The sequence below is a fragment of the Sphaeramia orbicularis genome, chromosome 17 (assembly GCF_902148855.1).
Source record: "Sphaeramia orbicularis chromosome 17, fSphaOr1.1, whole genome shotgun sequence".
NCBI classification, from domain to species: domain Eukaryota; kingdom Metazoa; phylum Chordata; class Actinopteri; order Kurtiformes; family Apogonidae; genus Sphaeramia; species Sphaeramia orbicularis.
Genome location: NC_043973.1, coordinates 56,092,733 through 56,107,047, shown reverse-complemented (window position 1 = coordinate 56,107,047; position 14,315 = coordinate 56,092,733). Strand labels below are relative to the sequence as shown.

Genomic DNA, 14,315 nt, shown 5'->3' with positions numbered 1-14,315 from the left:
TGGTAGATGTTCTACTGGTGGTAGATGTTCTACTGGTGGTAGATGTTCCATTAGTGGTAGATGTTCCACTGATGGTAGATGTTCTACTGGTGGTAGATGTTCTACTGGTGGTAGATGTTCCACTGGTGGTAGAAGTTCATCAGAATCTGTTTGATGAGGAGAAACAGTGGAGTGTGTTTTCAGCCTGGTGTTATCTTTGTGGGGCGTGGGGTCGGGGGGCATAGTTGTCATTGTTGGGGGTAGTGTGTGCCTGCATCTACCACCAGTAGTGGTAGATGTTCTGCTGTTGGGGGGTTGCAGCTATTTTCTGACCTGACCGTAGGGTTGTTCTCCCCAGCACCTGAACCCCCCCTGTCTTTGGTTTGTGATTTCCAGTGTTTGTGTGACAAACAATGAAGGTGTGAAGTAACAGTCTGGTGTCCTGTTGGCCCTAAACGCATCACAGAGGTTGTGGTTGTGGATTCAGTTGTTTGGGGGGGGGCAGACAGCTGACTCCCTACAGTGTTGGAATGTTCTCCAACGTGACATTTAATGTAAACGTGAAAGAGAAGTCAAAAGTATTGGTGAGTGGAGGAGGAAGCGGTAAGAAACCATGGAACTGGGCCAGGAATGATCCACATCAACCCAGTCTCTGGTCTAGGGGGTCCAGACCAGTCTGTGAATGTGCATCATCTTCGGGTTCCTGGTTTAAAGGTGGCTCTGGGCTCCTGATGAGGCGTTCACTGTCTGCGGCGGCCTCCTGCTCACATTCCTGAGGGGTTCAGTCATGCTGCTGCTGGAGCCTCAGGTACTGAACTGAGGAGCGCTGCATTCAATGACACGCTGCCTTTTCTGTGGCTCCGGGCTGCGTTCACTGCCCTTTGATCTGGTCTGAGGCTCAACTGGTCTTGAAGGACTGGGGTCAGGTTTTTAGTTTCTCCAGGGTTCATGAAACCCCCCCCCCCCCCCCAAAGGTTGATCTTCGTGATGCCTTCAGGTGATTGTGTTTTTTCGTAAAAGCCAAACATTATCCTTAGTGTCATGATTGTAAAATTGATCTGCAGTTGCAATCAGGTCTTCATCTTTGGGGTTATCGGCCTCGATCCAGGTAACTGGAATGAAGCTGGACTTGTTGCTATGGTAATGTTTGGGGGTTCTGGGTAGGGACGCACCGACTCGGACGTTATTTCCTGTTTGTCATTATTTTTCTTTAAGACTTTCTGCCTTTTTGTGTCAAAGAGTTGAAGCGTTTTCAGAGCCCAGGCTTCATTAAACTGGATTAGATCCAATTCATTGGACAAACCTGTGGAATTGTGGGTAATGTAGTCCTGGCATTAAAATCCCATCAGAGTCGCATCTAGGGATGTAGCGTTTATCGGTATAACGATAAACTTAAAATTCCTGACGGTTAATATTATGGTTTAAATTGTAATTATCATGATAACCATGTTCAGTTACCGCGCTTTGAAAGCGAGAGTGAGAGAGAGAGACTATTTATCTATGAGAAAGAAACTAAAACAACTCAAACTTGATCTGGAAAATGGTCAAACAATGGCCATAAGGTTCCATCTTTAATGCACATTTGTATGTTTGATGTTTACATGTTAATATTTGAATGTTTCTGATACAGAAAGTTCATTGTGCCTATTATTTTATTTGTTTTTCTGTTTGTTTTTTTTCTTTTCAAAATACAACTTGGTTAAATTATTTAATGTGTTTAAGTACTTTTTGAACATTATTTTTGAGCACATTTCAACAATACCATGATAATAATGATAACTGTGATAATTTTAGTTTCAATAAACGTGATATGAAGTTTTCATGTCATTACATCCCTAGTCGCATCACAAACACAACCTGTGAGTCGCAGTCGAATGCACGCTGATGTGGAACCACACATTTCCTTCAGCGTTTGCGTTTCTGGTCGGCTTGTCTGGGCTGAGGTTCTGAATGTTTGTCATCTGTTCAGGAAGTCATCCTCTGTGTTTGTGTTGTATTTAAGAGCGCCTCCGAGCGTCTGGACTTGAATCTGAAGCCTCTGCTTCCTGTCGAAGTCTTGGCCATTGCTCGTGTTTAGAAGGAAACAAATATTTAGTCTGAATGTTGAACAAACGGAGCAGAAACAAACCCAGGGACGACAGTGGATGAAAGCATGTGTTGAATGTGTGTGTGCGGTGAGAGGAGGACAAGTCTGGACGGGTGAAGGAGGGAAGGAAGGAAGGAAACCTGCAGACGGACACACTTTCATCTGCTTTTCCAGGATCAGCCCGTGATTTGACATCTGCGCGTGTGACCCAGTTCAGAGGAACCCATAAAAACACTAGAACATCGTCTGCGTCCGACAGTAACTGGACCTTAAACACGTCCTCGGACGAGTCGAGTCAAAAGTCCGCGTTCACACCGAACAGGCGGTTGACTCGGTTCAGTCAGGACTCGACTCCGACGGAGACCTGATTCTTCAATTCATAGCCCCGCCCCCAAGAATTCCAGGAATGTGAAAAGTCCTGCCCCCTACTAGGAACTTGTATCAGGGAAAGTTTTCTGCTTGTTTGTACTTTGGATGGAAATGCTCTGAGGTTTTTCTAAATCCAGGGTAAAGTTGAAGTTCCTGTGGTGGAAAAGGGTCCGATGTGGATCAGAAGGGACTCAGACCGTCTGGAAACGCTGCGTTCAGGGTCGGATTCAGGACGTACAGCTTAAGTGCAGCTTTAACGCTCGGGCCCTCATGACCTATTTCTGGTGTAATTCAGTTCTTCAAGGAAATGATCATTTAAAAAAACAGAAACAAACAAAAAATAGCCTCTTTAACAGTATCATGATCTATCATGATATATTGTATCATGATCCTAGTATTGTGATTTGTACTGGTTGCCAGATTCTGGTCAATACACAGCCCTAAGTACCACAGTGCTTCAGTTTTACACTCATTGTTTGTCTGTGTTCAAACTGAAATTCTGTTTTACAGACATTACAGTTTAAGATCCTGTTCAAATGTTCAGATTCTGTTAGTTCAGAACTAACATCAGAACAGTATTTTAGTTCAATCCCAACAAAGGAACGAACACTATTGAATAAAACAGTGTTAAATAATAATAAATAAAATAGAAACAAAAATGAACCTCCACAATATCTGCATTTGAATAAATACCTAAAATATCCATACAGTACTTTTTAATATCGATATCGAATTGTGAAATGAAATATCGCGATATATTGCAGAACTGATATTTTACTTTCTTTATCATCCTTATTCTTCAGATTTCATCCTGTTTCATTTTCCATTTTCACTCGATTCTGTTTCCTGTGACTCTGACGGACTGGACCATGTGGACCCGGTTGTGGGTTTAGACTTGTGACCCGGTTCTAAACGTCACTATGTTCATTCAGGAAGACGCTGGTCTGTCTGACAGCAGCAGTGCACTGTGGGAAATCCAGGCTGAGAGTTTGGACTGCAGGCTTTCCCAACCCTCGTAAACACACCAGGGCCAGCTGCTGCAAATTAGACCAATCTGAGAGCGTAGTGGAGTGGGGAGGTGGGGGGGTGGGGGGGTCAGCTGGTCCCAGTCATTGTTTCGGGTCTGAGGAATGAGCTCAGCGTGGGAAACCGGGATGTTTGGAGATTACGAGCTGCACAGCTGGAGCAGCCGCCATGGAAAATACTGAGGCTTATTACAGCTGATGAAAGAGTGGGAATGGGACGGAGCAGAGATGGCGTTGCACCCACAACCCACTGAAAACAGCCGTTAGCTTAAAGAGCACGCCGCCACTTGAATTTAACACAGATGACTAGGGCTGCTAGAAACTATCGGTTCTGCAGTTTATCACGATATTTCATTTCACAGTCCTGTATCGATATTTTTTATTTTTTTATTTATTCATTTATTTCGTTCAACAATCCTCAAGTGAACAAACATGTACACACCCATGCTTGAAAAGGAGCAGGACCTTCTAAATAATAATAGCCTTAATGGTTAGTGATACACAACTAGCTATAAAATCAGACAAACCAAACAAAATACATCCAAAGATAATACAAAATGAATACAAAACCAAGTGCAAAACTACATGTCCAGAAAGTACAAAACATAGATAAATATGTACCTGATGAAATGATGCAAAACCATTTACGATACCAGACCAAATACGTCACAAGATGCAAAACAAATACGAAGCAAAATGTAAAAACTTACAACTGTTCATATAATTTCATTGTTCTTTCTTTAGACACTTTTTTCAGATATTAAAAAGTACTGTATCGATATTTTTAGGTGTTTATTCAAATGCAGATATTGTGGAAGTTCCTTTTTTTCCTTTGGTTTTCTTTATTTTTTATAGTTTATTTATTATTGTCCACATGTGGGTTCTGTGGGTTCCACTGTTCACATGTGGGTTGTGGACTCCTGTTGATTAGAGCTGGTTCCGGTGGTTCTGGTGTGGCTGTCGTTCTGGTGTCACTGTGGTTCTGTCTGCATCCCCGTTGGTTCCATCATTGGTTCCACCGTGGGTTGCATCGTTGGATCCACTGTGGGTTCCACCGTTGGATCCACTGCGGGTTCCACCGTTGGATCCACTGCGGGTTCCATCGTTGGTTCCACTGCGGGTTCCATCGTTGGTTCCACTGTGGGTTCCACCGTTGGATCCACTGTGGGTTCCATCGTTGGTTCCACTGTGGGTTCCACCGTTGGATCCACTGTGGGTTCCATCGTTGGTTCCACTGTGGGTTCCACCGTTGGTTCCACTGTGGGTTCCACCGTTGGTTTTACTGTCTCAGTGAAGCTGCAGCTGTGTTTGCCTTTGAGCACATTCTGTTTTAATCTCCTGAAGCTTCAGGGATGTTTTGGCTGTGAGTCGCAGATTTCAGACTTCAAAGAAACACTCAGGTACTGAAGCGAAGATCCCCCCCCCCCCCCCCCCCCCCCCCCCCCCCCCCCACACACACACACACACACACACACACACACACACACACCCCGTGTGTCTTCACATGGAGGCATTCACGTGATGCTCGTCAACTCCCTTTAAAGAACGTTGACTCTGTAATTAAACCAAACTAAAGGACACACAGGAGCCTTATCTGCGCAGACCGCCTTAAATCCTCAGCTCTAAAGGTGGACTTTCTAATGCAGGTTTCTGTTTGGGTTGGACCGTCATTACTGATGGAACCACAGGGTTCACGAGGATCCTTCAAGTCTACAAATGAGACTTAGAAGAAAGGTCCACATAGATCCACATGGGTCCACATAGATCCACCTGGACGGTTCACATGGATCCACCAGGACGGTCCACATGGATCCACATGGATCCACCTGGATGGTCCACATAGATCCACCAGGATGGTCCACATGGATCCACATGGATCCACCAGGACGGTCCACATGGATCCACCTGGACGGTCCACATGGCTCCACATAGATCCACCTGGACGGTCCACATGAATCCAGGACGGTTCACATGGATCCAAATAGATCCACCAGGACGGTCCACATGGATCCGCATAGATCCACCAGGATGGTCCACATGGATCCACATAGATCCACCAGGACGGTCCACATGGATCCACCTGGAGTTTAGTGTCTGGTCTCTGTTTTCCCTGATGGGACAGAATTAAATGGGACATCATTAAATGAATAATAATTGAGTGGATGAAGGTCCATGGATGACCTCCAAAATGGACTGGTCTTGGCTCCAGTTGGTCCTGAACACTGATGAGTTTTAACTCATTTTAAAAATGAGAGTTTTGGTGAAATTGTTGTTTTTTCCATTTGTTTTATTCACACAGTTTGAGGGAAAATGGAAAAGGGACGGGTAACATCCTGGTCTCAGCTCTGGTGAGTTCAGGTGCAGTTGGATCTTCCAGCTCCAAAACTGAAGAGCTGCTATCAGATCAGATGGGGGGGGGGCAGAGTCAGGACAAAGCCCAGGGCATCATGGGAAGTCACGGAGTTCCCACGCACTCTGCTTTAAGTGGACGAACGTTTAGAAACTGCAAAATGAAACTAAATACAGACGGGGCGGAGACTCTCTGTCTCCGTGGAAACAGTGGAACATCCTCTACATGAGGCCCAATCCCAAGAGCACCGTGCCCTGCAGTGGGAGAGGCGTTCACTGACTAGTTGAAAAGTACTGGAAGACTGAAGTTCCAGGTTTTCAAAGTGTGTCCTATGTGGAGGATGTTGAAAATATGGACATGAACGTTGAATGTGAGCGTCTGCGTTTGGTTCAGATGGTTTCACTGCTGGGTTCGGCTGGAAACCCTGATCTGAACTGTACACTGCTGGTGTCAGATTTCTGGACATTTTGGTCTAAAAATATCTCCTACTTTATCTTTATTAAACTGAATATTAGTGTCTTTTTCTGCTAAATGAGTCTGAAACTGTTCAGATCTAACAGTTTGACAGCAGATCCATGGTTCTCCTCAGATCATTATGAACTCGGACACAAATGGACCACAGTCTCTGGAACCGTTGAATCCAGCTGTTTCTGTTCTAACAGGGGTCTGGGATCCAAAACAATAAGGATTAATGACAGAATATAGGTTCATATTATGGGATAGATATCCTGTTGATTATTAATATTGCTGTTTGTGTCTGATCCTCCTGAACAGGACATCTGACAGCTGGAGACATGATGTGTCCACATATTTATGTCCACAGAGTTTAGAAACATCAGTATTTCACTGTAGTTTAATGGTAGGTTTTTCTTCCACAGTCAGATGTGTTGACAGTAGATGGAAATTATTATTTACAGTCAGAGCAGGAAAAATATTAGAGACATTTAGAGGAAGAACATTGAAAATCAGAGTCAGGGAGAAAAAAAAAAAAAATCATTGTTGATCTAAATTCAGTCCAAACCATCTGTGAGTCATTTTAGAAACAAAGAGAAGAATTGAACCCAAACGAACCAATGCACTGATATCTATCCCATAATATAAATCTCTATTCTGACATTAGTCCTTATTGTTTTGGATCCCAGAGCCCTGTGAGAACACAAACACCTGAATTCAGTGGGTCCACAGACTTTGGTCCAGTTATGACCTGAGGATAATGAGTCTCCACAGTTCTGCAGAGGCTCGGTCGTCAGTGTTTTGGAACTGGAGGGTCCTCACCGTCGTCTTCTTGTACGTTTGTGCCTCTGACCTTTATCGACATCGTAGGTGGAATCTGTCACTCGTCGCTCTGAAGGACAGACTCTATGTTCCCGTTTCTTTCTGATAATTAAAGGCTCATGCTGCGTTTAGGGTCACGTCTGGACCATCACATGCTGTCATCAGGTCTCCATGATGACGCAGGTGGAAACGGCAGGCTGTCCCATGTTTCCTGTGAACGGGATGCATTCATGTGTCGATACTGGAGTCTGTATCGTGATATATCGTATCGTGATCCTAGTATTGTGATTTGTATCATATTACCAGATTCTTGCCAATACACAGCCCAAATAAAAAGGCAATCTTTTGTTTATTTCTTTTTTTTAAATGATTATTTCTTTGAATTGAATTACACCAGAAATCTGCACAAATATTAAACACATTTTTATTTGATCACAACTAGGGCTGAAAGATACATTGTTATCATATCGATATCTAGATATGAACATTGAAGATATTAATATCGAAAAAGCAATGATATAAACGATATAGATTTCCCCCGTGCTCGCCCTGCATGTACAGCTCTGGAAGTCACACCAAATTTCATTTATTCGTACTTTATGTTAATGTTGATGACTGGCAGTGAGTTCTTATAAATAAAATGGCACTTTCCACATTATTTTCTATAATGATGTTTGTATTTTTCTGAAAAATGCTTGGTTTTCACCGAACCCGTAGTCATATCGTATTGTATCAATATTGAGATATGAAATTTTGTCCATATCGTTCAGCCCTAATCACAACAGGATCTAATGCTATTTCACAAAATGTTCCTGTGTTCAAACCAAGGTTCTAATAGTTTTGGATTTTTCATTATAGTTTAGTTTTATTTAATTTTGACTTTTTTTTTCTCCAATTCAGTTAGTTTTAATTCGTTTTTACAGCAGGTTTGCTAGTTTTTATTAGTTTTTGTTTTTTCTAAATGCTTAGTTTTCGTTTAGTTTTAGTTTTTTCATATCTTTTATCTTTCTCACCATCATATTCAAATAAATTCCCGTACAGGACTCTGCTGTTTTCTCCCAACTTCAGTTTCCATGCTGTTAGGACGAGAAGATGACTCTAAATAACAAGTGATGAGAAGTGATGCTCTGTGTAGTGTCGTATGGTGCCGCTAACTAAAATTGCTTGAGCAAAATAAATTGATTTCATATCAGTCCATCATTGACAAAGACAAAAACGAAGGGAATTTTATCCATAATTTTTATCCATTTTAGTTAGTTTTGTAAACACACAATACAGTTTCAGTTAGTTATCATTTTTTCTTTTAATTATAGTTTTTATTTGTTTCATTTAACGAAAACGCTTTTTGAATTCTAGTTTTTGTCATTTCGTTAGTTTTTGTTAACGATAATAACCTGTGTTCAAACTGAAATTCTGTTTTACAGACATTCCAGTTTCAGATCCTGTTCAAATGTTCATATTCTATTAGTTCAGAACTAACATCAGAACAGTATTTTTGTGCGATACCAACAAAGGAACGAACATTATTTAATAAAAGAATGTTAAAGAATAATAAATAAAATATAAACAAAAGAAAAACAAAAATGAACCTCCGCAATATCTGCATTTGAATAAATACCTAAAATTATCGATACAGTACTTTTTAATATCGATACAGTATTGGGAAATGAAATATTGCGATATAGGGTCAAAATACAGTATTTGAAATCTCTCTGACGGGACATTTTAGAGACAATTTGACAGATTAGTGTTGCTAAATGACCCACATTTTTACTTTTAAATTCATTTTTGCTTTAGTTGAACCATAAGGGATTATTCAAAACAAGAAGCTGCTTTATATTGAAATAAATGTTGGAATGAAAATCAATTAAAGTTCGCTCTCTGACAGGACATCAATGTGTTTTGATCCTATATATTATATATATTAGTCCTGTAACGGTACACGTACCGAACCGTTCGGTATGCACCTGTTCGGTTCGGTACACAGCTGTACTGAAACGGCACAGTATGATGAGAAAAAGAAAAAGGAATGAATGACGTCGTTCAATGCAAAACTTTAAATCCGTGCAAGTTTCACATGGACATATGGAAGGATGCACACATTGACCCAAAATATGAAATAGCAGCTGATATAAGAAAAAAAAACAAAACAAATATGATGTGAACCTGGAAGGAAGAGACTGAAGACCCTCCAGCATCAGTCCAGTCCAGTTTGGATCAGTTCAGGTTCAGGTGAAAGACAACAACGAGGAAAGAGACGTTAATAAGACGGACATTGTTTGGCCCCTAGGAACTACGGTAGTTCTAACACACTTACACTAGCTCTGTCTGTGTCTCTCTCTGATGCACGCTGTATAACAGAAGAATAGAACTCGGAGTTGGACGTTGAAAGTATATAAAAATAAAGTTTCACTTTCATTTCACGCTAGCGGTAGTTACGTTAGTTATGGACCGGACCGCACCCCCCCACCCCCCCCGGTTCTGACCAAAAAAACAAAAACAAAACAAACAAACCATCCCCCAGACAAATCGCACCTTGCACGCGTGCGCACACACACACACACACACACACACACACACACACACACACACACACACACACACACACAAGTACACAAAGTGTCATAAACAGTTTGTTCTCTGTCCTAAAATAAATAATTTGGTTCAGTTTGTTGCCAGTGTTTCTCTTCAGTTTGTTTCAACAGAATACCAGTTTACTCTCCTGTTAATGTTGCACTTCATGCAGATTTTTTTTGTTGATATTTTTCTGCAGAATGTGAACTGACAGAACTGTGATGAGATTTTTTTGTTTGTTTGTTCAAAACTACCTTTCAGGGAAAAGTGCAATACTAATGTTTAAAACACATTTAGTAATATTAATAATTTATTTTATTTTCTATTTGATTTGTAGCAGCAGAATTATATTATTCCTGTTTTCTTATATTATATTGTGTCCAAAAATTGGGGGAAAAATGTTCAAAAATTCATTAATGTATTAAAGACATTTTGAGGGGTTTTCTTTCTTCCCATACCGAACCGAAAAAAAACGAACTCTGGCTTTGAAAACCGAAAATGTACCGAACCGAAAATTTTGTGTACCATTACAGGCCAAATATATATAATTCCTTCCACTGTCACCACTCATTAGTGTTTGCTCCTGGAGGTTTCTGTTGGTTTCTGTAAATTGGTTTAAAGTCTGGTTTGGACCAGCTCCATATGTAAAGTGTCATCAGATAACTTTTGTTATGATTTGACACTATATAAATAAAATTTGATTGATTGATTGAATCCATACTTTCTACCAGCCCTGGTCGTTGTGACAGTCAGACAGTGCGGTTCAATCTGAAGAACAGGCTTTTACAGTGTTCTCTCCATATGCGACCTCCCTCTGTGTTTTTTTTTTTTTTTACATAATAAAACATGTTATTCGACGCCTCCGACATCTGGATCAAACCTTCACAATGACACGATGAAGTCACAGGAAGTCGTAACTGTAATTACAGCTTTGTCTCTGCCTCCACTCGTACTTTTCCACCGGATTCTCCATGATGAGAGTTTCCAGATTGGATGTGGCTGCAGGCGGCGGAGTTTGTACCGTGTGACTCCGACCGTCAGCTGACTGTGGAGGAAAGTGGTTTGATCCCGAGCAGCAGCGCGAGGGAACTCCGACTGTCTCAGCTGATTGGCTGCTTTTAGCCTTTTCTGCTCAGCTGGTCCAGAAACGCCCTCATCACTGGTGTTTAGGCCGTGGAGCGTTCACTGAAGCTGCACTGAATCACACATTAACCCTTTAACCCCTGAGTCCTGACTGCAGGTAAAGGGTCACACATTAACCCTTTAACCCCTGAGTCCTGACTGCAGGTAAAGGGTCACACATTAACCCTTTAACCCCTGAGTCCTGACTGCAGGTAAAGGTTCACACATTAACCCTTTAACCCCTGAGTCCTGACTGCAGGTAAAGGTTCACACATTAACCCTTTAACCCCTGAGTCCTGACTGCAGGTAAAGGTTCACATATTAACCTTTTAACCCCTGAATCCTGACTGCAGGTAAAGGTCCACATATTAACCCTTTAACCCCTGAATCCTGACTGCAGGTAAAGGGTCACACATTAACCCTTTAACCCCTGAGTCCTGACTGCAGGTAAAGGTTCACACATTAACCCTTTAACCCCTGAGTCCTGACTGCAGGTAAAGGTTCACACATTAACCCTTTAACCCCTGAGTCCTGACTGCAGGTAAAGGTTCACATATTAACCCTTTAACCCCTGAGTCCTGACTGCAGGTAAAGGTTCTGCTGTGAATCTTCGTCTGTTTCAGGTTCATTAAAGCTGCTCTGAGTATGTGTTTGTGTTCCTTTTCTTCAGTGGTTTTGTTTTACTGTATGTTTTAAATAGTCAAAACAGGTGGAAGAAAGAAAAAGACAAAGAGAGGAACTGAAGTTTGACAGGTTTGGACTAAATAAGGCACTAGAAATGAGCATCAATAAGAGATTTAAGATGTTGAACATCAACTGTGAACTGGAACAAACTGAACAACAAGGATTTGAATTTGGTCCCACTAGTTTATGTTTTGGGCTCTTTTTTCATAAATCAGTCCATGTTTTTTTGACACCTGTTTAACTCCATTTATCAGTTCCACGGTCAAAACTCAGCAAAAACACAGTAAAAAAAATAAAGGAAAATCACCACAACACTGGAAACAAAAGGAAAAATAGTGTAAAAAAAAAAAAAAAGCCCAAAATGTCTATTTTTATAGTGAGTTGGTCTCACTCACTGCTCTGTGTTTGACCCCCCCATCCCACAGGGGGTGGGGGGTGAACTGAGCATGCCCAGATGTCTATGGAAAGAACAAGGTCTATTCTATCAGCACGACTGGAAATTTAACTATTGAGTAAACAGTTGAATTTATATGAACATTTGAATAAACTATACACTCAGAACGTGTCAGCACAGACATGTCAGGGGTTAAAGGGTTAATGTGTGAACCTTTACCTACAGGCAGGACTCAGGGGTTAAAGGGTTAATATGACAAACTCAGGTCAGACGTTCTCCGTTCATCTACTTTTAAACGTGAACTACACAGACTTCTAATCTGACGTTTTGACTTTACATCATCATCAAATGTGTCACACAAACTCGTTCATGTTAAAGTGAACAGACGGTCCAGTTGAAACGCGGCCGTAGCCACAGTGATGCTAGGTTAGCGGCTGGAGACGAAGCTAAAACCCAGAACCCAAAGATGGGACCTGAGGTGTCCACACAAACACCGTCTAGTGTTGACTGACCTACAAGTAAAAAGTACGTGAACGTTTGATGATTCAAACTGAAAACCTGAAGTCCTCACTCACTGGGGTGGAGCTGTTTAGATTCTAACCACAGCCCACCTCTGATCATCTCCCATCACACACCCAAAGGCAGTGCTGCTCCTGTTAGAGCTGCACAAGATGTCGTTTGAGCATCGTCATCGGGATGTACGTGTGCACAATAGTCACACTGCAGGACCTGTCATGTAGGAGGCAAAAGAAGTCAACATGTTCTCATCTATTCAGGTTTATTTCTATAGCACATTTCATGTACAAGACAATTCAAAGTGCTTTAAATAAAACATTGAAAGCATTACAGCAGAAGCAATAAAAAGTGTAGGCATGAGAAAAACAAACAAAACTAAACAAAATCAGATAAAACAGATAAAAACTTTAAGCTTAAAAGAATAAAAACTCTGTTCAAATGCAAGGTTATTATCGTTAACGAAAACTAATGAAATGACAAAAAGTAGACCTGTAAAAACATTTTCATTAACTGGAATAAATAAAAATTGTAATTAAAAGAAAAAAACAATAACTAACTGAAACTGTATTGTGTGTTTACAAAAGTAACAAACGGATAAAAATTATGGACAAAATTCCTTTTGTTTTCGTCTTTGTCAATGACGGATTGATACGAAAGCGATTTATTTCCCTCAAGCAATTTTATCTGCTGGCACCATAGACACTTGACGGTCCGTCACTTGTGGTTTCCAGTCGTCTTCTGGTCCCCACTCTACCTGGAAACATGGAGACTAAAGTTGGGAGAAAGCAGCAGAGTCCTGTCTGGGATTTATTTGAATACGACGGAGGAGAAGAGAAAAGATACAATAAAACTAAAACTAAACTAAAACTAAGCATTTAGAAAAAAAATGAAATCTAATAAAAACTATCAAAACTGCTCTAAAAACTAATTAAAACTAACTGAATTAGAGAAAAAAAGTCAAAACTAAATAAAACTAGACTAGAATGAACAAGAAAAGCACTCGGAGAGCACAGACCTCCGCCAAGACAGATCTGCCACCCCCCCGATCACCACCAAAGTTTAATTATTTCTTCCTTGTGCCAGTATCAACATTTCCTGAAAATTTCCTGAAAATCCGTCCATAACTTTTTGAGTTATCTTGCTAACTAACAAACAAACAAACACGCACGCACACAAAGCAAAGCAATCACAGTACCTCCTGGCAGAAGTAAAAATCCAAAACTATTAGAACCTTGTTCAAATGCAGCTGAGAACAGGTGGGTCTTTAACCTGGGTTTAAATAAACTCAGTTCATCCTGGGTACCTGACGCACCGCGCAGACATCCACCAATCACAGTCGTTCTTAATCAGTTTGCAGAAGCAGGCCACGCCCCCTGCACATGGAGGAAGTCACTGGTAACAACATTGAAACTGTACGCACACTTGAAAATCCTCAGCCGGACTTATCAGTGCATGCTGAAGTTTTTGGACAGACGGACGGACAGACGACCAACTGATGACAAAAATGAGCAATGAACCAGAGAAAATCACCGAACGCGAAGAGTTGGTGCCCAAAAGAAAAGCACCATCAGTTATCTGGAATTATTTCAGCTACAAGAAGGATGAAACTGAAACGTGTTCTGTGTCGACACAACGACATGAAGCAACTAATTACTTTGACCGTTTACATCAGCACCACACAGCTGTTATATCTTCCTGAGGAGTTTTTCATATCGCAATATATATCACAGGGTTAAGAAAAATAAATACAGTCCTTTTTGAAAGTAGAGAAAATTCGATATTCAAAACCGGGAAACTTGAACAAATTCTACAATAAATGGCAACCGTTTATGGATTTTTTTGAGAAAATGTAATCCCCCCCTTTTTTTTATTTTAAATTATTATTTACTATTTATTTATTCATTTCTTTTGTTATGTGTATGTCACCAGTTTAATTATTTT

General features: G+C 40.9%; 1 protein-coding gene across 1 annotated transcript in view; it reads left to right on the top strand.

Annotated features, from left to right (window-relative positions):
- Nucleotides 1-14,315, top strand: part of lamc1 (laminin, gamma 1) — a 76,193-nt gene that overhangs the window by 995 nt on the left and 60,883 nt on the right. The window lies entirely within an intron of this gene.